Genomic DNA, 27,902 nt, shown 5'->3' with positions numbered 1-27,902 from the left:
ATCCAATTTCCAGAGGGAGGAGTATCAAAGTTAAGCTACTGTCAACTATAAACCTACAGTGGGTATATCCAAAGACAGCAGCTGAGGTTATCTTCAGCAGACCAAGTATGTGGTAGGATATGGGGCCCAGATCCTAGATATGTGGCTTCTGGCCAGCCCAGAGATTCAATAGTTTTATAATATTCTTTGGAAACTTTCTCCTTAATCTGTTGAAGTTGGTATGTATTATCTGCAATTAAACCCCTAACTTACACAGAAATCCAACTTGAGTTTGCTTAGATACAAGAAGAAAGAAGGTGAAAAAAGTAAATTTATTGGTTCTAATCTCTGTAAAGCCTTAGGAGTAGAGTCAGACTCTCATATGCAAAATGCTTTCAGGACTTATTTATTTCATCCCACCTCTTATCTCTGCTTTTCTCTGTGTCAAAATTCACTCTTTCTGGATGATTACCCTCACTAGCACCAGGACCACCAGCAGCCCTTACACTCACATGCTGGATTTTGAGCGCAAAGAGAAAAGTTTCTCTTTGCTAAGACGAGCTTTACAGATCTAAGCAAAGTCCTTTGATTACCCAACTTGAGTTACATGCCTTTTCCATGGATAAATCAGTTTGGTCAGGAAATTAAGTTACTATGCATTCATTCCAATTATTGTAGCCAGGGAAGCAGGTTATCCAAATCCCTTTAAGAGCACATGCCAAACCAGAGAATGGGAAGAAAGGAGCAGATTCTCCACTGAGTTTGAAAATGGGGAGAGAGAGTAGATAGCATAAATATGTCCCTTGAAAAATCATTATGAGTCTATCTGTTACACAGTTTGCATCTACCATAAGTATTTTCAGTGCTTACTCATAAAGTTTTATCAATGTTTACAAATAATAACAAGCACTACCTCTTTAGGACTTGATTATAGTTAAATAAGCCATTCCACACATTATAGGATATAAACTTCATCTATACATAAATATTTCTGTTATATACTGCTATATTCCCAGTGTCATAGGGATGCAGCAAATAGAATATAGGGATATAACAACATTTTTTAAATAATCAAATAAATGATATTCTGACTCAAGGAATGAATCTAGGGCATGGTATTAGAGTAACCAAGAGGTAGCATGAATTTGTAAAATATATTTGTGACTCTTCAGTAGATCTATATTTTACTTCATTTCATATTGAGAGACAATCTAGTGTTAAAACAAACTTGAATTAGACTAATTCTACCTCTTACTAGTCATGTGAATTTAAATAAGCTATTTAAATTCTCTGTGATCCAAGTTCTTTACCTATACAAAGAGGATAATACTAGGACCTATGCCAAGGGATTTATTTATTTATTTATTTATTTATTTATTTATTTATTTACACAGAGAAAGAGAGAGAGAGAGGCAGAGACACAGGCAGAGGGAGAAGCAGGCTCCATGCAGGGAGCCTGATGTGGGACTCGATCCCAGGTCTTCAGGATCATGCCCTGGGCTGAAGACGGCGCTAAACCGCTGAGCCACCGGGGCTGCCCACAAGGGATCTTTCTAACAATTAAGTGGCACCTAAATAAATGTTGTCTTTTGTTATTATAGTCACCAGAACCTAGTGCCTACAAGGTATTTTTACAATCTTAATCCCATAATCACACCAATATGCCTCTGCCTGCATATTGCCAATGCTCTTGCTTTGTTTCAGCACATTACCATCTCTTGAAAGAAACTTAAGTCTTGGGACATCTGGGTGGCTCAGTTGGTTAAGCATCCAACTCTTGATTTCGGCTCAGGTCGTCAGATCTCATGGGTTGTGTAATCAAGCCTCGCATTGAGCTCCACGCTCAGCGGGGAGTCTAGTTGAGATTCTCTCTCTCCCTTTTCCTCTGCCCCCTACCCCACTCATGCACATGCTCGCTCTCTCCCTCCCTCTAGAAATAAATACATCTTTGGGGAAAAAACCTTAAGTTTAGAACAAAAAAGGTAAATCTTAAATAAACAAAAACAAAGAAATTATTATTTTTTAACCTCTATTCATCCTTGGGGTTCAAAGCAGGAAACAGTCAAAGGACTTCTTGAATAAAGAACTAATTATCTTACTATTGTCATTTCCTTCCTTATAGCTTTAATCTATTGATTCTCAGAGCTCTCATTGCAGTGGAAGGTGGAAGGTTATTGGAAATTGAAAAAATATTTATTGAGGAAAAAAATAAGTATAGCCTTCCATTTCCCATTCCTTAAGTGAAAAGTAGTAATACACAATCTCAGAATGGAATCGCTCAAATTATTTCTATAGAACCAAGTATACAGGTATAATTAGCCTATGTATACTCATCATGTATTACTTTTTCTGTTAATTAGAGTACAGCTCTTGCCAAACTAATGTGTCCTCATTTCTAGAGAACTAACAATGAATGAAGAGGTTGATTACTAGTCTCAGATTTGAAGATATGAGGTGACCCATTCAGTGAGCTTTCTGAAGTCAACAAAAATAATCCCTAGGTAGACTTATTCCCCGCCCCCGCCCCCCCATATTGCTTTGAGGGAAGAAAATGAACAAAAAATAAAACAGTCCTAGAATTCCTGCCCAGAACTTTTTTTCTGAAAAAGAAACAAGTTGGTAGGGATGCCTGGGTAGCTCAGTGGTTGAGCGTCTGCCTTTGGCTCAGGGCGTGATCCTGGTCCCAGGATTGAGTCCCATATCAAGCTCCCTGGGAGGAGCCTGCCTCTCCCTCGGTCTATGTCTCTGCCTCTCTCTCTCTGTGTGTCTCTCATGAATAAATAAAGAAAATCTTAAAAAAAAAAAAAAGAAACAGGTTGGTAAACCTAGGTATATTTGTGTAAGAAACATACAGAAAATGTGTAATTAGTTCATAATTTTGTATTTAGCCTGTTTGTAATATTTCCCATCTGAAGGATATACAAAAAGTACTTACAGGGCTAGAGATTTGTTCGAGTTGTTTTTTTTTGGACTATCATTTTAGAAATCTAAAAAGGGCTGTAGGGTTCATCTTAGAATGGTACCATCTGTTCTTATTATCATTTCTCTCTACCAAAGACTATATTGTTTCATATGAAAGTATAATCTTGTCAGAAAATGAGTTATAAAATGTTAATTTCTGATCTACTTCCCATCTTATTATGTAATTCTATCTCTAAGCCAAATATATAACTAACAAATGACTTCACAAAATAAAAACATTGCCTTGTCAAATCACTGTTTTATGGGCATTAAAAAGAAAAGCAGATTGCATTTGTTTTGTTGAATATTTTTTACCAGTAATAATTCTATATACTTCCTGAGAAAGATGAAAAACATATTTATCTACCCCCCCCATCATCTGAGTATGTACTTACTTCTTCTTATTGCAACGTCTTCAAGTTCATAATCATAAAATAATTTTCATTCTTGTTTTGAGAGACTGTAATTCTACCATCTGGGAAAAGTTGTTCATTCATCCATCTATTTTCTCATTTATCCAGCAATATGATTTTTATCACCAGTGATACTATATACCAGGTATAAACATGTTCACTGATGAGCAAATATACCCTGTGCCCTGCCCTCACAGATATCCATATGCCTGGCCTATCCTTGCCATTAGTTCTCGACTCCAGTGATATTTCTTCAAAGACACCTCATTGGTTACTACATCAAAGTTAGTACATTAGTAGTCTCTCATATTAATCCTGCTTTATTGATTTCACCAAGCAAATCACCATCAGAATGTGCAATGCTTATTCCTTTGTGTAGACACTATTCATGTCCCTGATAAGTTCCATGAGAGCAAGTGTCCTGCCCTATCTTATTCATTGCTGGGTCACTGATATCTTAAAGGAAAACTGGCATTTGATGTAAACAATAAGTACTTAGTGAATAAATGAAAAAAAAATTCTAGTTGCAGAAATAAGTATTGCATGATAACACACACATATACATAAGCTCAGCTGTGCTACATGTTACAAAAGAGCACAGTCTTGTGTGTGTGTGTGTGTGTGTGGTCCACAGGAAGGTCTGATCTTTCTTATCTCACCCTGATGAAGGCTATCCTAGTAAGGTCATGACTGAGCTCAGGGCTTCAGGTCAGTTAAATTCAACTAGGTGAAGAGGGCAACATACATGTCTTCAAGCTTGGAGAATGTACAAAGACCCTGCAATGGGGATTTAAAAGAGATGACCAGTGTAGCTGGAATAAGCAGGAACTGAAAGACTGAAATAACAAGCTCAGTGGCTTTTCACTTTTTGTGATCATGACCCACAGTAAGAAGCCCATTTTACAGCATGAATCAGTGCACATACACACACCTACATACATATATAGATATAAAAAATGAAAAGTTATTATTCGTTAAATAATTTTATGACTCAGTAATGTGTCACATGCCTATTTTGAAAAATACTGGACTAGACTAGCCATATGAAGCACTCTCTTTTATCCTAAGAGGCTAAGAACTTGTTGAGACGGGCAATTTTATTTTTTTTAAAGACTTTATTTATTTATTCATGAGAGACAGAAAGAGAGAGAGAGAGAGAGAGAGAGGCAGAGACACAGGCAGAGAGAGAAGCAGGCTCCATGCAGGGGGCCTGATGTGAGACTCAATCCGGGACTCCAGGATCACGCCCTGGGCCGAAGGCAGGCACTCAACCACTGAGCCACCCAGGGATCCTCAGAGACATGAAATTTTAAAAGACTGTTTTATTACAGTATGGAAATAAGATCAGTGTAGGAGATAGGTCTCTGGAGAATGGTCAACACTTCACACAAAAACTAATGGCAACAGAGATCAGGAAATAGGGTAAAAGGAGAATAACAGAACAAATCTGGTAAATATTTAAGAGGTAAAAATCAGCTCGACTTGGTCATGCACTGTATATGAAGAAGGGAGGGCATTAACGACAACTCATAGACTTCCATCCTGCACAACTGTATAGATGATGGTGCCATTCAGTAAAGTTGGAAACTCTGGAAGAAGACCAAATTTAATGGGCGAAAAAATATGTTCTGCATTTCCTGTGGTGAGTTTGAGGTGTCTTTGAGACATCAATGTGGTGATTTTGGAAAAGAAAAAAAACAGCTGGGTATATGGGTCTACAGTTCAAAAGCAAAGTCTCGACTAGAGATATCTAGACTTTGGAGTTATCTAAAATTGAAATCACAAATATGGATGATATCACATGGAGAAGTGAGTCAGGAGAGGACAGAACCAAGGACAGAGTCTTATGAAATCTCAACATTTAAAATTTAAATGCTAAGTGGAAGAAGATGAGCTTGTAAAGGAGAATGAGGAGTGACTACACAGATAAGGGGAGTGGAGAATATAGTGCCATGGAAAGCAAGAAAAGAACTTGATTTCAAGAGAATGTTTAATTTCTATTTTTATTATACTGAGAACTTCTACTCTGGCTACTTATTTTTTTTAATTTTTTTAATTTATTTACCATAGTCACAGAGAGAGAGAGAGAGAGAGAGAGAGAGAGGCAGAGACACAGGCAGAGGGAGAAGCAGGCTACATGCACCGGGAGCCCGACATGGGATTCGATCCCGGGTCTCCAGGATCGCGCCCTGGACCAAAGGCAGGCGCCAAACCGCTGCACCACCCAGGGATCCCCTGGCTACTTATTTTATATGGTTTTTAATATTATTATTTTGCTAAGGGCATGAGAGTTAGTATCCACATATATCCTACATTATATATCCATATATCCTTACATTTTTCCTATCGCATCCTTTATAAATTCACTCCCTTTCTTATCCTACTTATATAGCATGCTCCATCATTATGACCATTCTTTTGTCAATCTCTTTAATTTTCCTGCTTCTCTTTCTGCAACACCTTCCTAAGAAACGTTCAATCATGGAAAAATCTGTTTCACTTCTTTACCCCTAGTTAAAGCAAAAACCATTTAGATCATTACCTTTATAAGTTCCTGGATGTTATTAATATTTATTATGTTAAAATATTAATTACTAATATCTAACATATTAGTATCTATTGACCTACTGCTAAATAGCAATTCTTCCTTTTGCTTCATTCAAGTATTTATCCATTTTTCAACAAAAACCATGTTCAACCTTCAACAGTTACGTGTATGGTGGGCCACTTGTCCTTCTCAATCTCAGGAAGTGATTCCACTTCTTGAGTTAGAGGGAAAACAACAACAAATTATGAATTTATTTGAAAAGAAAACTGTTCAACCTCTCATCCTCAATTCTGCAAGCAATTCCTAGAGATAGCCTAAGAGTCGAAAGTGTGGGCTTTGGATCCAGACACCTGTTGACCTTTGGAAAATTATTTTAACTTTCTATGCCTCAGCTTCCTTAATTGTGAAATAGACACATTCCTAATATCTAACCTAAAAAGAAATTCTACTAGTGTCTAGATTGTATTCTTTGCGGTGGTTCTCAAACTTGGGCAAGTACCAGAATCACCCAGGCTTGCTATAACACAAGGGGACCCCCATTCCCAGAGTTTCTGATTCAGTAGACATAAGATTGAGCCCCAGAATTTGCATTTCTAACAATTTCCTAGGCATGCTGATTTTGCAGCACAGAATCAAGAACCACAGTTTCAGAACCACTGACCTAGTAAATGAGAAACACTTAGAAATATGGTTGGCATATCATCAGCACTCAAAAACTTTTTGTCATTTAGCTGTATCATTCCCTCCCTTTATCATGAGACAGTGGCAAGAGTCTCTACCCTTCATATTGCTGACCTCTCAGCCTGTTCGCTAGGACCAATAACTTCCTGCCTTCTCAGATAATTTGATCAATTATTTACTCAATGTCCTTTCTGTTCATCCTCTTTCTCTCTGCATACTTCTTTGAATTAACAAAATAGAATCTAAGTGTTTTTCTTCTGCATTAAAAGAAAATCAATGTCAATACTTTGGCCCCTTTTAACAACTATTCTAACACTCTTTCCCTTGCTGAGCCTAACAGTTTAAGAATTGTTTTCACTCATTTTCTCAACTCATACTAACTCCCCAGCCAATTGCTTTCTGGCTTATTTCCACACTGTTCCATGATATTGCTCAAAAAAATATCAGCACTAACTTCACTATTAGCTAAGGGCAGTAGGTATTTATCTACTGTAGAAGTGATTGATATTTCTGACCACTCCCTTCTTCCTGAAACCTCCTCTTCTTTTTTCATCTTAAATCCACACTTCCCTGGATTTTCTCCAATGGCTCAGCCACTTTTCCATCTTTTTCAGGAGTTTTTCTTTTTTGTGCTTTTAGATCCTGGTTTGGGTTTTGTATATTTGTTTAATTTAAATCTTATCCAGAGACTTTTTTCTCTTCTGATTCTTCATGAACTCTCCCTGAGCAAACTCTGTTGAGGAAGTAATACTGATCTGAAGGTATAATTCATTATACAAAAAAGGAAAGTATATCAGAGAGAGTGAGCAGAAATAAAATATCTGAAGTCAGTGTATTTAAAGGAATAAATATCTTGTCAAGATCTTATGGAGAAACAGAGAAATATAGAATTTATATTATTCTGGCCATAAAAAAGAGATGAGACTAGAAGTTGAGGTTTGCAAGCAGGACTCCCCTGTATATTCGTATCCTTAATTCTCTTTGAAATGGAGACTATACTTTACACTAGTAGCCTATAACAGACAAAAAAAAAAAAAAAGCACCCCACATCAATGAAATAAACAACTCTGAGAGGTAAAGAAGCTCAAGGTATAATTAGCTCAACCTTGGGAAAAGGCCTCAGGAAGAATAGTTTAGATTGTGTAAAAATTAGTTAAATTGACTCAGAACACTGGGAGCTTGCAGAGACTGCATATCAATTATTTCTCACAAAATTTATTTTTAACCAGTGACAATAAATTGTATAGTTGCACACTGATGTTACCTCAGAATAACATCTCATATTCTCCTAGTAAGTATTACCACATCAGAGAAATCTGTGACTCGAAAATAACACAGTTCATTAGCTGGGTGATAGCCATAATAGGTTCTACTGCTTTGTTTCCTTTACCTCAGAAGGGTCCCTTAGCTTACTCACAGCACAGATCCTGCATGGTTCCAGATATGCACATCTAACTGACCATTAGAAAATTCTGCTTGAATGTTTCAGGCACTTCAAACTCCATATTTATAAAACTGAACTCACCATCTTTTCCTACACCTGCTTTTCTACTATTGTTTTCTGAGTGAATGGAAGCTTCCTCAAGCCAGTTGCCAGTGATCAAAAGAGATATATGATTTTTCTCCTTCCTTCCCCCTCAGACTGTTCATTTGTCATTATCACGTTCTATTGAGTTTATCTCCTATATATTTCTTAAGTCAACCCAGCCATAATCTCCAACTTACTTGTTCAGGCCATTCTCATTCTTCATGTAATAGCAGAGAATATGTCAGTTGATGCTGTCTGCTGTGGGCTGACCTAATCCTCACTGGCCCTTCAGAATGCCCAAGCTCTTTCTTATAGATAGTAATACCTGTCAAAGAATTTCAGAGAGCAAAGATTAACTCCTCCCTCATTATCTGCTATTAATCTTTAGTCAGGCCAAATTCTGACAAAACTATAGACATCTAAAAGATACGTAGTCTTTGGTAAAATTTAACCACTGCCTCTAGTTACCATAATGCAATCAGAAATATTCCTAAACCAATGCTTGGTTTGTAGGATCAATCAGAATTCAAACCTCAGGTATCATCCTTAAGGAATGATATACTGAGGTAAAGTTTTATATCCTGTTCAGGTAACATTTGGTAATGTCTAAAGTACTTTAGTCATTCTACATGTCTTGACAATCTTTCAGTACTAATAATCTCTTTCTTTCTCTACATCATGCTAATTAGTAGACCTTTGGTTACATCAATAAACACTATATTTCTAACACTCACTATGTTACTTAGCAAAGAATTGGTTGTTGAGAGCCATAGGATTAGAGAAGTGCTTTTGGTAGGTGGCTGTGGCCTTTTCTGATAGATTGTGAGCTGATATCCTTTTGACTGTGCACCCTCAGTGGTGTGTTGGTAATCAAGCCCAAAAATAGAGCCTCAACTAACTGGTATATATATATATATCACATCGTATCAGCTATCCTAAAATGTTTTAAAGTAATTTTTACATATTGTAACCTGATGTTTCCAGTCTTTTGCCTCTCTACAACCTTGAAATATTTCTTAAAATGAAACTATGATCATACTTACTTCTTAAAATTTTTCAGTGGCTTCCCATTATTCTTATGATAAATAAAAATGTCCTGACACAGCCTCACCTGACACCTATCATCATCTTTCTCTTCCTCACCTTCATCCTTTGTGATTCAACAATGCTGAACATCTCTTAAAAATACCGTAATTTCATCCAACTTTAGGACTTACCATATAGTCTTCCATTTACCTGGGAAACTCTTCCCAGTTCCCTCACCTGGCCAAATTGTTCACTTACCTCAATCACTCCAGCCACAATGGAGGCTGGTCACAATGCTGGGTTGGGTCTCTGGGCCTCATAGAAGCATTTGTAAAATCATTTTTACTTCTAACGGCTCAAGAAAAAATCCCCTTTCAAATAGCTAGTCCCAGGTTGTGTGTCCGGTCTCTCTGTTTCCTTAGGGTGGCTGATTTACCCAATGGCCATCAGGGTTGTTCAGGTTACCAACTGAGTACACCACTCCCCAACTGCAGAAGGAGAACATTGTCATGTTTTATGTGTACTGAAAAGAGAAGTAATGTCACTTAAGAATTATGTCAGTTATTCTCATATGCCATAAAAAATATAGATGCCATATTTTTGCCAAATTCCTGAAACAATTTTTCTTTTCCTTACTTATGGAAAATCTGGCACTAGTAGAAAAAATAAAGTTGATCAAATGGGGCCCACACTTGGGTGGCAGGCCAGAAAAACAGCAGAGGAGGCAAGTTTAGAAACACAAAAGGTAGAGACACAGGAAAACACACAAAAAATCATCAGCATGCACAGGTTAAATTTATCCTGAATACAATGATGCTTAAATTTTGGAGTCTTTCTATCTCTGATCACCAAGGATACAGGGACTTGTGGAAGACTCTAGGTAGGGAGGGAAATCTAGGAAGCCATCAGGATACATCTCTGGTAAATTACCTTGAAAGAGCTCAGATGAAATGTAATTGAATCTCCAAAGCTCCAGCAATGGTTCATTTTACACTTTTGCTCTTTTCACCTCATATTTGGTCAGTTTCAGGCTTCAGAGAACTTGGATCTGCCCTAAACATAGGTAACGACCACATTTCTACAGACAGAAAACTAAAGAAGTTTCATTTCACTTACATGGAGCTCCCATTGCTAATATTTTCATTTCAAGCTTAGAGCTCATGGTCTGGGTATATTGGCTTTCTCCACTAATTCACTGGTATTTCTTTTCAAAAATTAATAGTAAAATGAAAATAATCTGTAAACTTATTTGACCTGGTCGAGTTTCCTTTTTTCCTTACAATCAGTCCTACCAATGTCATTTTAGAAAAAAATGTAATTATTTTCACCTTTTATTCATATAATAGATGAGATGTGAAATGAGCTTCATGGATAATAAACACCTCAATGGCTACTAAGTTTTACAGTGTATAAACAAGCATGGAGTTGCTGCTACACAAAATTAACAATAAAATTTTACTGTGGATACTGGATATAAAGACAATGAAGTATCCTGAATTAAGGAAGGCCATTAGTTTTATAATGAAATACGAACATCATATGCATTTATGTACCTGTGAACAAAAGAGGAAATGAGTTTATTCCAATGCACAATTAGAACTAAATACCAAATTTTTATTTTAAATTATCAATTTAAAATCAAAATTATCTCTTGGGAAAACCAAAAAAAAGGCATCATAATTATAACAAAAGGTGTTATAGTTTTATGAAATATTTTGTGGAATTCATAAACACAGATGTCATTGTATTTTCCAAGTTCTGAAAAACACAAATAGAGGCTCATGAACTTCAAAAGAAATATAGGCAAGGATCAGCTGTAATTTTGCACATTTTAAAAAAGAAATGTGCTTATTTTAAAATAAAAATAATCTTAAACAAGAAATGACCTAACTAAAAGAAAAAAAAAGAATTTTAAAGTGTTTTACCAGAGAGTAATTTACTTCAACAGGAAAATAAACTTGAACTCTCCAAAGAGAGCAACAAGGGACTATAGAATTATCAAAAATAAATGACATTTGGGGCATAAAAACAATACATATTAGCATTCATTTTCCTTGGACTACATGACCACATTCTTCTTAAATATTAAGAGGTTAATATTAATTTCCAGAAAATGGAAGCAAAATGCAAATATCATTCCAGAAAATGGAAGCAAAATACATATATCATTTCCAGTGTTTTAATTGTGGTGGATGTGTTTGCTGAAAGTAGTGAAGAATGTAATTATTTCTCAGTAGTATTATAGACAATCTGCGTTGCACATCACTGGGATAGTCTATCTCAGTAAGAAATTTAAAAATGCATTAATGGGATCCCTGGGTGGCGCAGCGGTTTGGCGCCTGCCTTTGGCCCAGGGCGCGATCCTGGAGACCTGGGATCGAATCCCACGTCGGGCTCCCGGTGCATGGAGCCTGCTTCTCCCTCTGCCTGTGTCTCTGCCTCTCTCTCTCTCTCTCTCTGTGTGACTATCATAAATAAAGAAAAAAAAATTAAAAATTAAAAAAAAATAAAAATAAAAATGCATTAACTTAAAGGTATCATATAGCATCTTCATATTGCCTGAAGCCTTTCACTTTGGTTCTCTCAATTCTCTTTTTTTTTTTTTTTTAATTTATTTATTTTTTATTTTATTTTATTTTTTTTTATTTTTTATTTTTTTATTGGTGTTCAATTTACTAACATACAGAATAACACCCAGTGCCCGTCACCCATTCACTCCCACCCCCCGCCCTCCTCCCCTTCTACCACCCCTAGTTCGTTTCCCAGAGTTAGCAGTCTTTACGTTCTGTCTCCCTTTCTGATATTTCCCACACATTTCTTCCCCCTTCCCTTCTTTTCCCTTTCACTATTATTTATATTCCCCAAATGAATGAGAACATATAATGTTTGTCCTTCTCCGACTGACTTACTTCACTCAGCATAATACCCTCCAGTTCCATCCACGTTGAAGCAAATGGTGGGTATTTGTCATTTCTAATAGCTGAGTAATATTCCATTGTATACATAAACCACATCTTCTTTATCCATTCATCTTTCGTTGGACACCGAGGCTCCTTCCACAGTTTGGCTATCGTGGCCATTGCTGCTAGAAACATCGGGGTGCAGGTGTCCCGGCGTTTCATTGCATTTGTATCTTTGGGGTAAATCCCCAACAGTGCAATTGCTGGGTCGTAGGGCAGGTATATTTTTAACTGTTTGAGGAACCTCCACACAGTTTTCCAGAGTGGCTGCATCAGTTCACATTCCCACCAACAGTGTAAGAGGGTTCCCTCTCAATTCTCATTTTATAAGAAAACTTATAAAATGGGTATACTGTTTGTGGATACATCACAAGATGTAACTAATCCTCATTCAGTTGTCTAATTAATAATTGAATTATAGTTTTTCTGGAAAAAGTTCTCACATTGCTCACATCCATCTGAATAGCACACAACCTGGTACACAGCTCCAGAGTATTGAGTTTGAAATATACACCAGGAAATGATTATGTAGTAGTATCTAATACTCAGTTTTGAAATGACATATCACTGAAAATCATTTTAATACCTGTTTAAACTTATGAAATCTATCATGTTCCTTAAGCAATCTGTGTCACCAACTTGATAGTACATCAAAGTCAGGAAAAAAAACAGCTTCTAAGTTTGGGTCTTTTTTTAAAAAAAGATCTTCCCTGCCCCATATTACCTCTTAAAATTCTTCTGCTTTCTTTTAGTGTTTTCTATTTGTTAGAGGCAGGTGGGTAAAAAGGAGCTCCATCCTGATTTCAAAATAAGAGCATTCACTTATTTTATTCATCAGAGTAACACAGTTATTTCTCCTTCTTACTTTCACTGAAAGCAGAGCTTATCTGGCTTACGTAAATGCAATAAACAGCTGCTGCTACATTTTTACCCACTTAACCAAATGCCCACCCTTCCCAAAGGAAACTGAAGACATTAAAGGGGAGTCAAAGTTTCCTTTTCATACTTTATTATAACATTGGCCAGTTCCACAAACTAATCCTACAACATTTTTAAATAAACTTATTTTAGAACAGCTTTTAATTTACAAAACGGTTTCTAGGTGCAGATAGTGCATTCAATTTTCCCTATCTCACACTGCATTACATTATATTACAAACAATACATTAAAATTAATGAACCAATACTGATACTCCATCATTTACAAAACTCATACTTTCAACAGATTTTGTTAGGGTTTGGTTTTTGTTTGTTTTGTTTTTGTTCTGACCTACTGTCCTTTTTCTTTTTCAGGATCCCATCCAGGGTACCACATTACTTTTAGCCATCAAGTCTCTTTTTGGCTCCTCTCTTGGCTGTGACAGCTTCTCAGACTGTTCTTGTTTTGGTGACTTTGACAGTTTTGAAAAAGTATTAGTCAGATGTTTTCCAAGTGTGCTTCAGTTGGGATTTGTCTGATTTTTTTTTTAATTAGAGGTTATATGTTTTGGGGAGGAAGATCATAGGGGTAACGTGCCATTTTTATCACACCATATCACAGCTCCATCCTATCAGTACTACTTGCTACACTATAGGCCTTGATTATCCGGCTGAGGCCCTACATTACTTTTGCTTTTGTGGTTTTCCATTCTTGGTCCTGTCAGTAGTGTTAATAACAGCAAAATCAAAACTGGTCAGTTAGCTTTGTTCTATTCTTTGAAATCTTAAACTCAACTAGTGGTTTTTCAAATATTTGAAGTAATATTCAAAAAAAATTTTTGCACCAAAATCCTTTATATAAACTAACACTTGGACATTTAAGAATTCTCAGGATCGGGGATCCCTGGGTGGCGCAGTGGTTTAGCGCCTGCCTTTGACCCAGGGCGCGATCCTGGAGACCTGGGATCGAATCCCACATCGGGCTCCCAGTGCATGGAGACTGCTTCTCCCTCTCCCTATGTCTCTGCCTCTCTCTCTCTCTCTCTGTGTGACTATCATAAATAAAAAAATAAAAATAAAAAAAAAGAATTCTCAGGATCATCTTCACTGATCTTTTCCTAATTTCCTCTATTTGTTTATACATATACATATTTTCTTCTCTATGGAAAAAAATGAGTAGAAACATACAACTAAATTTCCAATTGCATTAAAGTGGTGATTGTTTAAATAAAAAGTTCTACATGGTAACAGAAATTTTTTAAGTTTTTTTTTTAAGATTTTATTTATTTATTTGACAGAGAGAGAGAGAGAGAGAGAAAGAGCGTGCACAGCAGTGGGAGTGGGAGAAGCAGTCTCCCCACTGAGCAGGAAGCCTGATATGGGGCTCTATCTCAGGACCCTTGGATCACGACCTGAGCCAAAGGCAGACGCTTAACCAACTGAGCCACCCAGGCACCCTTTAAGTTTTAATTTCAGTTAGTTAATATACAGTGTTATAGTTGTCTCAGGCATACAATACACTGATTCAATAGTTCCATACAACACCTGTGCTCATAAGGACATGTGTACTCCTCAGTCCCCATTACAGATTTCCCCCATCCTCCTACTCACCAACCTTCTGGTAACCATGAGTTTGTTACTTACAATTAAAAATGGAAAGCAGAGTAATTTTAAGAAATATAGTAGTCATGGGGTAGAAAATAACATCTTTTAAGACCTATTTCAGAATCAATAAACACAGCAATTACAAGCTTGATCATTTAAATGTTAAAAACTACTGGACAACCAAAATAAAATTTCTATAAAGAGAGTTAAAAAGGAAATGACAGAGTGGGAAAAATATTTGCATCATGTGTAAAAATATTAGTAATCATAATTTCCCCCACCCTCCTCTTAAGTTTTGCTGAAATAATTTAGGACTTTTAGTTTCAGTGTATTCCTTGTGGTATGTCTCTTCTGTCTCAATCTTTATTTATATCTTAACCATGACATTCACAGTCATTCTATCACTTTCCATTTAGAATTAACTATACATGTTACAAGATTGATCATTCACCACAGTTTCCTTTCTACTTCACCTTATCAGAGGTCTCTGTTCTGACTCATTTGTCTTGTACAGCCTTTTCTCCAATATTTTACTTAGATATGATGCATGGTGATATATTTTCAGAATTCTCTCATAGCCTCAACTATCTTTTTTTCCCACTATGATAGGTAAATAAAATCTTGAAAGTATATAGGAAGGATCTTTACATTGCAATTCTTCTCTCTTAGTGGTCTAATTCCACCACCTTCCAACTTGATAAGTCCAAAGCCAGAAGTCACACTTTTGTGAATCTATTTCATAAAAACAAAAACAACATAACATGAATACACGTGTATGTTTCTTGTGAAATTTTTAATGAAGGCAGGAAAGAAGCTGAGGGTAAAAGGTATACAAAGTGATAGAGGATTTGGTGAATAATTATGTAATTATTGTATATTTATACTATGAAATATTCAGAATTTTAAAAGAATAAATTAAGGGGCACCTGGGTGGCTCAGTCGGTTAAGTGTCAGATTCTTGATTTCCACTCAGGTCACGATATCAGGATGGTGAAATGGAGCCCTGCATCAAGCTCTGCACTAAGTGTGGAGTCTGCTTGTTCCCCTCCCACCTTTTTACCCCTCCCTCCACTCACACTCTCTCAAATAAATAAAATCTTCCCGAGAGAGAGAGAGAGAGAGAGAGAGAGAGAGAGAGAGAAAGGAACAAATTAAGTTTTTACTGGCTCACCTGGAGATTTCAAATATGTGTGGATCAAACTGCAAAAGCCAAAGAAAGAGTACAACTTTATTTTTTTATAGCAATGACAAAAGTATCTGTTTATGACTGTGTGTTTTGTGATTAAATACTTAGATAAATATGAAGAAGAGTATAGAATACACACTAGGCTATTACTATTCTTTAGGTAGAGTAAGGGAAATTTGGATGAGAGAAGGAAGGATTTATTAACTAAAAAATGAATGAAGGTGTGATTATAAAAGTAGTATTTGTGGGAATCTCTGGGTGGCTCAGCAGTTAAGTGCCTGCCTTTGGCCCAGGGTGTGATCCTGGAGACCAGGATGGAGTCCCACATCAGGCTCCCTGCAAGGAGCCTGCTTCTCCCTCTGCCTGTATCTCTGCCTCTCTCTCTCTGTGTGTCTCTCATGAATAAATAAATAAAATCTTTTTTTAAAAAAGTAGTATTTGTGATATTATCATGTATGTGTAAATTTTCATGTATGTATATATGTCAGAATATAAATCTGTAAGTTCCTACATGGAATTTAAAAGAGCCACTAAAAGGTTCATGGTGGTTTTTCACAAGGTGTTGGGATTTCAGGTGATCTTTACTTTCTTCCTAATAATGGTATATTCTCTTTGGTACATAAAATGAGCTATGTATACCATCAAACTAGTACAATAAAGCTGTTTTCATTTTTGTTAAAAATAAAAGATAAAAAAGCATATCAAATTTTGAAGGCATCATATAGATGTGTGTGTGTGTGTGTGTGTGTATATATATATATATATATATACACATATATATCCATGATTGTATTTGAATTATAGAAAAGCAACACCTGAGATAATTAAAAGTATAAAACTGAGTTAACATAATGGTCCATTCATTAGGAATATGGACAATTTGGAGACTAGAGCTATTACATAGCATCACACTTACAAATTTAGATATCCATTCCGTGCACAAGTATTTTCTTTTGCTATTTCATTAATCTACCCATTTACCCAAATATTGCTAATAGCTTCATTCCAACAATATTTTCCAACAGAAACATTTATCAAAACATTTTAATAAGAATATTTTGTTTGTAACATATTTCCTCTAAATATTCTAAAATTACCTTTTTCAAATAGCCCAGCTACATTTTGTATAGTCTAGAATTCTGTCATTAATTATAAATTCACAGACTGTTAATATTTGTGGTTTTGTAGATCTTTATTTTAATTTTCCAGAATACCGACTCTATACTCTAACATCTATAAATCTAACTCCACCATGATTTTTCTCTGGGTGACAATAATCTAGAATTGACAGATTTGTAGATAGTAGAATAGAAGAGCACTCAGTGTTGATGGACTAAAGTGAACATACAAAAAGTAATACGATATGAAGCAGAGAAGTAATGGGGAATGAGATCATAGAGGATCTTGCAGGTAATTTTCAGGACTTTGGCTTTTGCTTGATTGGAAAGAGAAGCCATCAACAATGTTTTGTGTAGCATGATCTGACAGGTTTTAAAGGATCACTACTATGCAGAGTAAAAACTCTAAGAGACAAAGACAGAAGCAGAAAGACTCTGAGGCTATGGCAATAATCCAAGTGAGAGGGAACGGTGGTTTACACCAGGGTGATAGCAGCAGAGAGAGCAAGAAGTGGTGGATTCTGAATATATTTTGAAAGGAGAGTTAAAAGAGATTCCTGACAGATTGAATCTGTGATGTGAGAAAAAGAAGTCTCTGATAAATACAAGATTTTTGGCTGACACCACTAACATGGGAAAACTATGAGGAAAGCAACTTTGTGGCAGGGAGTGGGGAATCAGAATTTTAGTTGGGACTTGCATTTGAGCCTTTTGAAATTCGTACACTAGTGTTTTTAATAACTGCAAGAATTCTTAGACACTGTTTAATGCTAGGTTGGAATTTAACTTAATACCTCAGAAATCACCTACAGAAATTATTTTCCAGGCAAATTCCAGTGGCCACTTGACAATTACTTCCCACTGCTCTTCTGCAGTGTCTACTAAACAACCACACTACACCCTATGGTTTCATGAGACACAAAGCTAGAAAATACTTCTCTCTTTCAATATTTTTCTAATTTTGTACAGTTGCCTACAGCAAAGTCTCCCTTTTATTATTATAATTAGGCATTATAGACATATTTCAGCATATTTTCAAATTATAGCAGTTACACAATGTCACATATGCAAGTTCTATCTCATCCTAATTTCTCTGGTCTCATCTCAGGTTTTATGAAGAGTGACCACCATAATCTGTTGTCTGAAAGATGTTTCCCTACATATAAATTCTCATTTTTCCTTTTGAAATGTTTTCTGGTTATTCCAAGAAGATATAGCCAGACTGCTGTTGAAGAAAATCAGCATTTTCTAAACAATCCTAGTAATAAAAAGAGTCCTGAAAACAAGATGGAAGATTCCCCTCATCCAGAATGAGTGCTTCTGTAGTGAGGGGGACAATTCTGGAGTCTACAGTCACTGAGGCCTTAGCCACCTTCTTGGCACAGTTTGGACGCTGTGCTCAACAAGGAGAGGTGACTGAGTCCCTTTCAAAAAGATCCATACATTTCAAGGGTAATCACTTTCAATAACCCCTAAGCTTGTTGGCAGATGAATTGACAAGAACAGTGAAAACTTTCAAACCAAAGAAAAACACTCATGAAAAACTTTGAGTACTTAGTTTGTAATTTATCATGGTTTAACACATATTCTTTTTTTTTTTTTTAATTTTTTTAAATTTTTTATTATTTATTTATGATAGTCATACAGAGAGAGAGAGAGAGAGGCAGAGACACAGGCAGAGGGAGAAGCAGGCTCCATGCACCGGGAGCCCGACGTGGGAATCGATCCCGGGTCTCCAGGATCGCACCCTGGGCCAAAGGCAGGCGCCAAACCGCTGCGCCACCCAGGGATCCCAACACATATTCATTACAGAGTGTTGTTAATGTTTAGCAATGGAAAGAATACCGATAGTGCTATCGCTTAGTTTTTTCAAGATTTCTTTATTTGAGGGGCGTGGAAGTGGCAGAGGGAGAGAATCTTCAAGCAGACTTCCTGCTGGGCAGGGAACCAAACTTGGGGATTGATCACAACCCATGAGATCATGACCTGTGCCTGAGTGGAAACCAAGAGTTGGATGCTTAACCAACTGAGCCACCCAGGATCCCTGTACTATCACTTAAATTGATAGCTACCGTTTATTAAGCATTGAGAAATGCTTTTTTTTTTTTAAATTTCATTTAATTTCAAAACTACTCTGTGAGGCAGGAGTTTTATTGTCATATTTAGAAAGAGAAGAAAGTAATGGTAGATCTGGGACCAAAGGTAGGTTTATCTGATTCCAAACCCAATACTCTTAAATACCACACAATGTTGTCTATTGTTTATCGAGCTGCTATCAATGACGTTTAATCCTAACAAGAACAGAGATTATGATTCCCATTTTACAAATTTGAAAACTCGACCTTGAAGAGGTTAAAAACTGAGAATAGTAAACTGTAGAGCCAGGATTCAAACACAGGATGATCTGGCCCCAGTATCTGTGTTCTTTTCACTATGTTGTGCTACTGAATATCAGCAGGATCCTCCAATATTTTAAGAGTTAATCTGTTCCTAAGAGAGGTAATAAAATCATAGCAAAAGCCACCCCTAGGAAGCAGAGTGGCTCCCAGTTCACAAGCTGGCTACAACGCAAAGTATTGGTCGTATTAATACATCAAAATCAAACTGTAGGCTCCTATGGCAGCCAAGTCCTAATGACAGCAGCAAATGCATTGGGTTATACTAAGTTGGCACTATGAGCTATTTTAATCATGCAACAAGCTCCTCATGCTCTGACTGCTCATCAAGCAAGCAATATTCTGGCTTTAATTTGGCTTCCCATGTGGCTTTCTTACGGCAACACTAGTTCCTCTGGTCTCTATGAAAATTGTATTTCTCATTTTAATTAACTACTAGGCAACCAGGTAAACTGATCGATTTCCTTGTGAATTTGGTAACATAAGTCACCTAGAGTCAGTAACTGATTAGCCAACTTCTAAAGATCTACTCTAGTAATCTGCCCCTGAGCTACATACAGAGACTTCATATAGTAATGCCATCATGTAAATCACTCTAAAGGGGCCACCCCTCAGACACACTGTGAACCTATTATCTCAAATGTGATGCTAAAACTACAGCAAAGAAAGAAAAAAAACTACAGCAAAGACAAATTGGTGACCTGTTATTGATCACTGTGGATACATAACGAGTAAATCTTTTTAATTTTCCTAATTGAAATTTTTTTTGAGTATAATGCCAGTAAATAAATGTTATATTTGGATTCCTAAAGATAAATTTCATTTGGTTATTCATATGTATTTATAATGAATGCATATGGCCTAATATAATTCACAAGTTACCATTGTTCTTCTTTATATTTTTTTACTGGTAAATATATTTTTCCACAACATTGTACAGGTCTTATGCTTGGTGATTATCTATGTCATATAACACTATTTTTTTCCTATTTGGTTCAGAAAATGGAGGGAAAGTGGGCTGTTTGGCTACCATAACCTTCCTGGCAATATACCACAACTATACATGCATTTTTTTTTCAAGTAGAATAGGTTCTAGCATAAGGCAAGTCATTTCATCAGGCCTGAGTTAATAAAGAATGAAAAATCCATGCCCACTTGTTTCAAACTGTCAAATAGGAAACGATTAAACTTTAATCAAAAGAAATAGCATTCAGTATCATTATTAGGTGAAATAATTTCACTCTGCACTTACTCATGGTTCCTTTATAAACCAAGAGAATGTTAATTTGATGCTCCACTAAGTGTTTTGAATCATCTAAAATATTTTGCCACCCTCATATTTCTGAAGCTAATTTATTAATACACTGAGTATTTTTTCCACTAACTAAAGGTATACTTACAGAAAGATAACATTCAAACTGTAATCTGAAAAGACCAATTCATTAGAAGTGTATCTAAAAGCACCATCTACTTTCTTGGTCTTGTTATTCTTAAATTTTTATTAGAAATGAGGTTCTACATATTAGTGAGAATGTACCAAATATAGCATCAAGTATTACACTGTCCAGTGAAGCCATTCTGATATCTCAAATACTGAAGAAAAACTCCTTGATATGTTCAGGAAATATATGCTTTTTGAGGATAATTGAGCTTATGTTGAATACTTTATATCAAGTCACTATATTATTACTGTAGCTAGTGAAATTTTAACTAGATAAAAATGAGGAAAAAAATTTGGTGCAGGCATAAGAAACCTTAAAGAAATGTTAAAGCACAATTGTGTGAAAACTCTAAACTGCCCCACTCCCCACTTCTGCAAAGTTATAATTGACATTTATCACAGAAAACAATGAAAAAGCAAAAACATGTAAATAATTACAAGAAATCTAATAGTTAATTATAAAGTAGAAAATGCCAAAGGTTTTTCTCTTGATCAGTGTGGGCTCTCCTCCTGGAAGCATTCAGGTTTGAGCAGCACTTGTGGACATAAGACACACATGGGGTTTGTATGTAGACTTCTATGCCATTAAATTCAAATTCCTTTTCATTTTGTAAAGGTTAATATTTGGGGGGAAAAAACCTTCCACATTGGTCTTTCCATTCTGGTCTCTCCAAGCTCTTGAGAAAGTTTGCTATGGCAGTGTCAAAATGTTGATTGAGGATAATACATGGTAGGTGAGCTTTTTTTTTTTTTCCCCCTGATATGTAAACAAAGTCACAAGGTGGGTATATCAACTCTTAAGACTTCTTTGGAGTCAGTAAATGAAGTGGTACATCTAGCTTCTAACAAGCAACTCACTTGCCAGAAAAAGCATGGTTTTGAAAGTGCATTTTCTCTGCTCACTTCTCAGGGATTTCACATTATGGACTGTAAATTTGCTCCCTAAAGAAAAGCTTCCTGTTGCTGCATTCATTCCAGATTCCTCAGCAATCTTGGAAACATTGCCAATGCCTTTCCTACAGTGAGGCACTGCTCTGTCTGACCCGGGCTCCAATGATCTGATCAGTGACTTGACGAGTGTACTGGCTCTACTAACACAGTCCAAAACACACGTGCTTTTGACAACCACATCACATTCTTGACTCCTGCTAATCTTCTGGTCAGGTGATCCTTCCAGGTCTCTTTAGTATGAATCACTGCTTAGTGTGAATCGAATCCACTTTGATCTACTTTAGGGAAATAAACAAAACTGTGAAATGCCCATTGTTCATCAGTGTTAGTGCTTTAGAAATCAAGCCACCCTGAGTCATCAAAGTGGGGAAGGTGCTATTTATCACAGAACTGTGAATTCCCAGGATAGTCATTAGGTGCAAATGTACTATGGAGCTGCAGTTTCACTAGGTTTATGCCTGAGTGCCAATAATAAAATTAACCGTGACGGCTACAATAAACTGTCAGAGATGAAAGACCTTCCAAAAGGAGGTTTCTGCTATCATTTATACGGTTGACTACCATTCAGCACATAAACACACAGAACACACAAAGGCCAGGGGCTCTTATTCTCTCTGCTTTTGTTCAAGAAAGTGGTTGAAGGCATTAAAAGGGAAGGTACACCTGGCATATTTCAGGGAGACAGAAAAACAGAAATATTTGTGTTAACATACTGAAATGTAATCATTTCAAAATGATTATGTCACTTTCATACCATAGAAGGGTCTTGATTATCAATGTGAATGGAAAGAGATAAAGATAAAAATTCATAACACTGATCAGAGATTGATAATTTATTTTCAATACTCACACATTAATTTCACTCTGGGTTCGGCCCAGATCCTCTCCTGCTTGGTTTATAAAAGTTGGGCAGTTTAAAACATGGCCATCTGTGAGCATCAGTAGTAATATGCCTTTGAAAATACATATACATATATATATTTGATAATTCAATAGAAGAATATATATTAGATATACATTCTCTTATATTATTAAGTCTAAACTAATATTGATAATTTTCTGATGAGAATTTTTTATTTAAAGTTAATTTCTTTTTCAAAGAATATAAAAACCAGTCTTAATTCAGCAAATAAGGAGACTATATTGCTTTGAAATAAAATGAAATATCTAACTTGTATGCTGAATTCGAAAGATTTTTTTTAATTTAAAGCTCTATAAATCTGAGAAAAGAGAGCTACATGCTTTGTTTTTTCTAAAATTCAGGGTTTCCAGAAATCAAGGAAATTGCCAAAAAAAAAAAAAAAAAAAAAAAAACCCTTACCTAAAATTAACTGAGAATAACAGTGACAGAAGAAGGAAGCAAATCAAGATTTCTCTACTTAAGAGATCTAGCCCAGCAAAAATCACATGGTCTATAATTTTCCATCTAATGTTTCTCATGTAGCATCTGGTATAAACTCCATTCTTATTAAATATACTGGCAGCCCCTTATTTATAAGCAGAATGTGATCCAAAGTCCATTTATTCCTTAGAAACAATGCAATAAATGCCTTGGTTTCTTGGCAGTTACACAAAATATGTTAAGGAAGTAGCTGAATTACTATAGTTCTCCAATTTTAAAATAGATTCATATATGGTTGCAATAACAAAACTAAATGAAACCAAAATACAATTGTTGAAATTTTGAAAACGTAGCTTCAATTCCACTGCTGGCAGGAGTTTAATGGGAAACAGAGGAGATAAAATGGGTATCTCTAGAGTCTAAAGTACCATCCAGTGACTTTCAATGTTGTTAGAAGATAGTGCCACTGCTATTATATTATGTTGCTATACGCATTACAATATTCTAGTACATCTTCAAGACTATTATTGTATCCTAAATATCATTAGAGTATTTTTTTACTGGCTTTAAAAAATTTTTTTTGGTTTGTTTTGGTTGATGGGCATAGGTGTTCAGCAGGTCTCAGCTAACAAATTGAATGATATAAAGGGAAAGAAACCTAAAAGGAAATATAAAGATGGTTTCTTTAGAAGCCCCTGAGAAAAAGAAGATGGAGAAAGAAAAAAATAAAGTGAATAGTTGCAGACACACTTAACAGCTTTATAAAGGACAGTCGTGAGTATAGCATTCACAAGTTAATCCCTTTTCCTTCCTCAGACACCATGTCATGAACCCAGCCAGGTTCAGTGTCTGCAAAGTCATTCCATACCAACTCAAGAAATACCAAAAAGTACTTACAAAATAGGGCAAAAATAAAAACAAATGTATATTTTAGAAACATACAGTATAATCACCTGAAACACTATAAAGCTGCTATGATTTTTTTTTTTTAAATATGGACTAGACTAGCTGAGGCTTCAAATTTCACTTAACGGTCATTTACTGAGCTACAGTAAATGCTACAGTAAGTGCTACATACCTGCTACATATCAAGGATTGTTCTAGGCACTTGGAATCCATTAGTAAACAATAGTCACATCTCTTCATGGAGATTCTTTTTTTTTTTCCTGATTCCATACTCTTCTCTTTCAATGAAGTTGCATTGCTGAGCTCCTGTAAACAAGGTCCTGTGTATGTGCTCTGTAAACAGCAATGCTTTTTTCCTTCCTTGATAATGTAATGTAGTTTTGCCACAGTCCTGGCTTTCCCAAAGTCCTCTTTCATCAGTTTTAAATGTAAATAAAATAGTTGCCTTCTCTTTCAATGACCTAAACAAAATTTTCTGAAAAAAATCTTAGCTACTTCTAGAGCTGTGCTTCAAGTTTTCTCTTAAATGCTAACACGAAGCCAACAATTTCCCTTTTGGAAGCAATCACACCATTCCTTTATTGACTCAAGCACCTATGCTGAAATTCATTGCTTGGTTTAGACTTTAAACTTTGGAGGCATAGGTATTTTCTGACCAGGCATCCACAAAATTGCATATGTTTCCACCTCATTGCTCAGCCAATGCATTTTCATGCCATCAGCAATTGAATTGACTTAGCATTTTCTTCTCACTTCAAATATTTCCCCTTGTTCTAAAAAATTACACTCATACCCAAATGAGACAACTTGAAGTGAGTTCATTCACTTTTATTCCAGCCTTCATGTCTCAAGTAAGGTTTTTCTTCACTTTTGTAGTGATTTGACATCCTGAAATTCGTATCTCCTTTTCTAAGACACAAAGTAGAAGAATTGTACTTTAAAAATCGAAGGAAATACAAAAGTGAAGAGCAGTATAAAAGACACATACTTGTTGTAAGTGCAATGGTCCACATAGCCAGACAAAACCGTGGCTAGCAGCCAGCTCAACTGTGCCTTGCTGGATCTTCCAAGGCATCACCTGACATGGGGTCAGTGGCACAGACTCAGGGACTTAGAAGTTCACTTTCTGTGCTGGGGATGTGAGAGAACAGAGGTCATTTCATGATGCTTCTCATAATTCAAGGTAATTTGTATTCAAATAAAATGCTTACTTTCAACAGTGGTATGAACTGCTATTAAGAGGCCAAAGGCAAGACATCTGGTGGCTCAATGGTTGAGCACCTGCCTTTGGTTCCAACCCTGATCCCAGGATCCTGGGATCAAGTCCTGCACCAGAATCCTCATTAGGGACCTGCTTCTCCCTCTGCCTATGTCTCCACTTCCCCCTCTGTCTGTCATAAATAAATAAAATCTTTAAAAAAAAAAAGAGGCCAAAAGCAAAATAAAGACTCAGGTGTGATAAAGAAAAGACCACAGTGACATAGGGAAGTGAGGTTTTTATACCTCTGGCCTGAGTGATTACCTCAGCATCTTTCTCATCAATTATCCATAATTACCAAATAACATTAGTAGTTCTCTAAAACATAAATGAGATTGAAAAAAGACTAAGAAAGCATAGTTAGAGGCACACACCTTGGAATAGTTTAGACAACCTGCCATGTAAATCTAAGAGTGGTTACATATACCATTTTCACTATTTTGACAGGCATTTGAAATTCTTTAACTGTGGGATTTCAAGTTTGTAAAAGGGATGTGTCAGTTAAAAGTTTTTTACTATATTAATTTTTATAACTATCAGGTATATGGATTAAGTATCAGGCATTAGAATTGGCTATTTCACGTTTTATAAATTGTTTGCAATAGTAATATCTGCTTCTTTCTTTTTAGTTTCTATCTTTCTTCTATTCTTTTTCTTCTTTCATTTCTTATAAATGCCCCAATCTCTCAGAAGAAATCATTTAGCAATGCTCACTAAATAATTGAAATTGCTCCAGGTACTTCAAATTAAATTTTTTTTCTATTAAGTGTTTTTAAAATACTGGCATTGGTTTGCAAAACAGATGTCCAGAACCTTTCAAGACGGTTGAAATTTGAACCTATCATCATTATCTTACCCCATAAAAAAATCCATTTATCTTACCTATGGGGTGTCAAAATCTTAGAAACGTAGAAGTTCAAAAGGAAAGATACTGGTATGAGCTAAAAGCATTCTAGGAGTTCAGTAGAAGACCAGGAAGTTTATACAATTTAGGGAATTTAGTCTAACTAATGCCCCCCCCCCCAAAGAAACCTCTCCATTTGTAATGCAACCGTTCCCAAAGTATCAAAGCAAATTATAGAATTGTTTTCATTGATGTTAATAGGATCAATTTGAAATGTTTTTAAAAGATAAAAATGACCTAAGAAATAATTCTCCAAATTCCAAAAACATGGAAACACAATCAAGTATAAATTAGATGTAGCTATATTGTTAGTTTTTTGCCATATCCTATACTTTAAGCCAACACACCTATTTCTTCTTGTCTCCAAATGTGACACTCAAAGCAAGTTTCAAATAATATATGATACTCAAAGTGTAAGATCACTTTCTCCGATTGGCTTCTAGCTTAATTTTTACCAATTCTGATTTCCCTGATTCTAATTTATTAGTTCTAAACCCCATTTCACCTCAGTCCTGCTTCCTTCCCCCTAACTCCCTTACTAAATTTGATAGCACTCTGCATGGTTCTCTCCCAAGGAATAAATAAGCTTTAAGTGACCATTCAAGATTTTTTAACAATTAGTACAGCATAGGACTTAAGCTATCAGAACAAACGCTGGTTATAAATAATGGGTACTTCCATACTGGCACATAACTGCTCAAAAATACTCTGTCTCCTCTGTACTTGGATTTAATCTAAGGTTCTGTTTTTATACTCACTGGTTCTAGTATCTGTTGTTGATATGCTGAGTTCCTACCGTGGTTCAAAGTTGTATGTAATTTAGGTACCATGATCAGTTCATTTCTACTTGGATTAACCCTCCAAGTCCCCCGCCTTTTTTTTTTTTTTTTTTTTTTAAGATTTTACATAAATTCAATTTAGTTAACATAGTATATTTTTAGTTTCAGGAGTGGAATTTAGTGATTCATTAGTTGCATATAACACCCTGTGATCATTACATCAGTGCCCTCCTTAATGCCCATCACTCAGTTACCCCATTCCCCCACCCACCTCCCCTCCAGCAAGGATTTGCCTCCCTCTCTGTCTTTATCTTATTTTATTTTTCCTTCCCTTCCCCTATGTTCATTTGTTTTTTGAAATTCCACATGAGTGAAATTATATGGTATTTGTCTTTCTCTTTTTTCTCTTAGCATAACACCTTCTAGTTCCATCCATATCCTTGCAGTGTATATGTATATAAACCACATCTTCTTTATCCATTCATCTGTCGATGGACATCTGCACTCTTTCCATAGTTTGGCTATTGTGGACATTGCTGCTCTAAACATTGGGGTGCCTCCAAGTTCCTTTTAAAGGACAGGGGATAAAGGCTGACAGCAGAGATTGGGGACAAATGGGTGAAAATATATCTCCTTTTTATGATTTATAAGGTTCTTCATTTAAATGTTTTCTCAATGATCATCCTTCAATTTACAATTGTTTTTCAATTTCTATTGAGCAGCTGCATGATTAGCAACAACTGAAATGCCATAAGCTGTCCTTAAGCATTAAAGGTTCTCAATGGAATCCAATATTGGAGAATAAGCACACCCATAGTTATGATATTTGATAAGAACAGGACACTTCTGTCATTTTTCTCTTTTTCTGTTTTACAGATCTACTTCAAAATAATTTAGCATGATGTGTGTAATTGATCTAATAAATCATATCTCATAACACATACCACTTAAAGTAAAAAGAAAACAAGTGATTTATTAGCCATCCCCTTAAGTTATTGAAAG

General features: G+C 35.9%; 1 long non-coding RNA gene across 1 annotated transcript in view; it reads left to right on the top strand.

The window, feature by feature from the left end:
• The window catches only part of LOC118352078 (uncharacterized), a 31,434-nt gene extending 9,240 nt beyond the window's left edge, over positions 1-22,194 (top strand). Inside the window, exon 3 of the long non-coding RNA XR_004808589.1 lies at positions 21,671-22,194. This is a non-coding gene — a long non-coding RNA (uncharacterized LOC118352078). The remainder of the gene's footprint in view (positions 1-21,670) is intronic.
• The last annotated feature ends 5,708 nt before the right edge of the window (positions 22,195-27,902 follow it).

The sequence above is a fragment of the Canis lupus genome, chromosome 23 (genome assembly GCF_003254725.2).
Source record: "Canis lupus dingo isolate Sandy chromosome 23, ASM325472v2, whole genome shotgun sequence".
NCBI lineage: Eukaryota > Metazoa > Chordata > Mammalia > Carnivora > Canidae > Canis > Canis lupus.
Note: the sequence above shows the minus strand (reverse complement) of the source record. Positions and strands in the feature narration are given on the sequence as shown.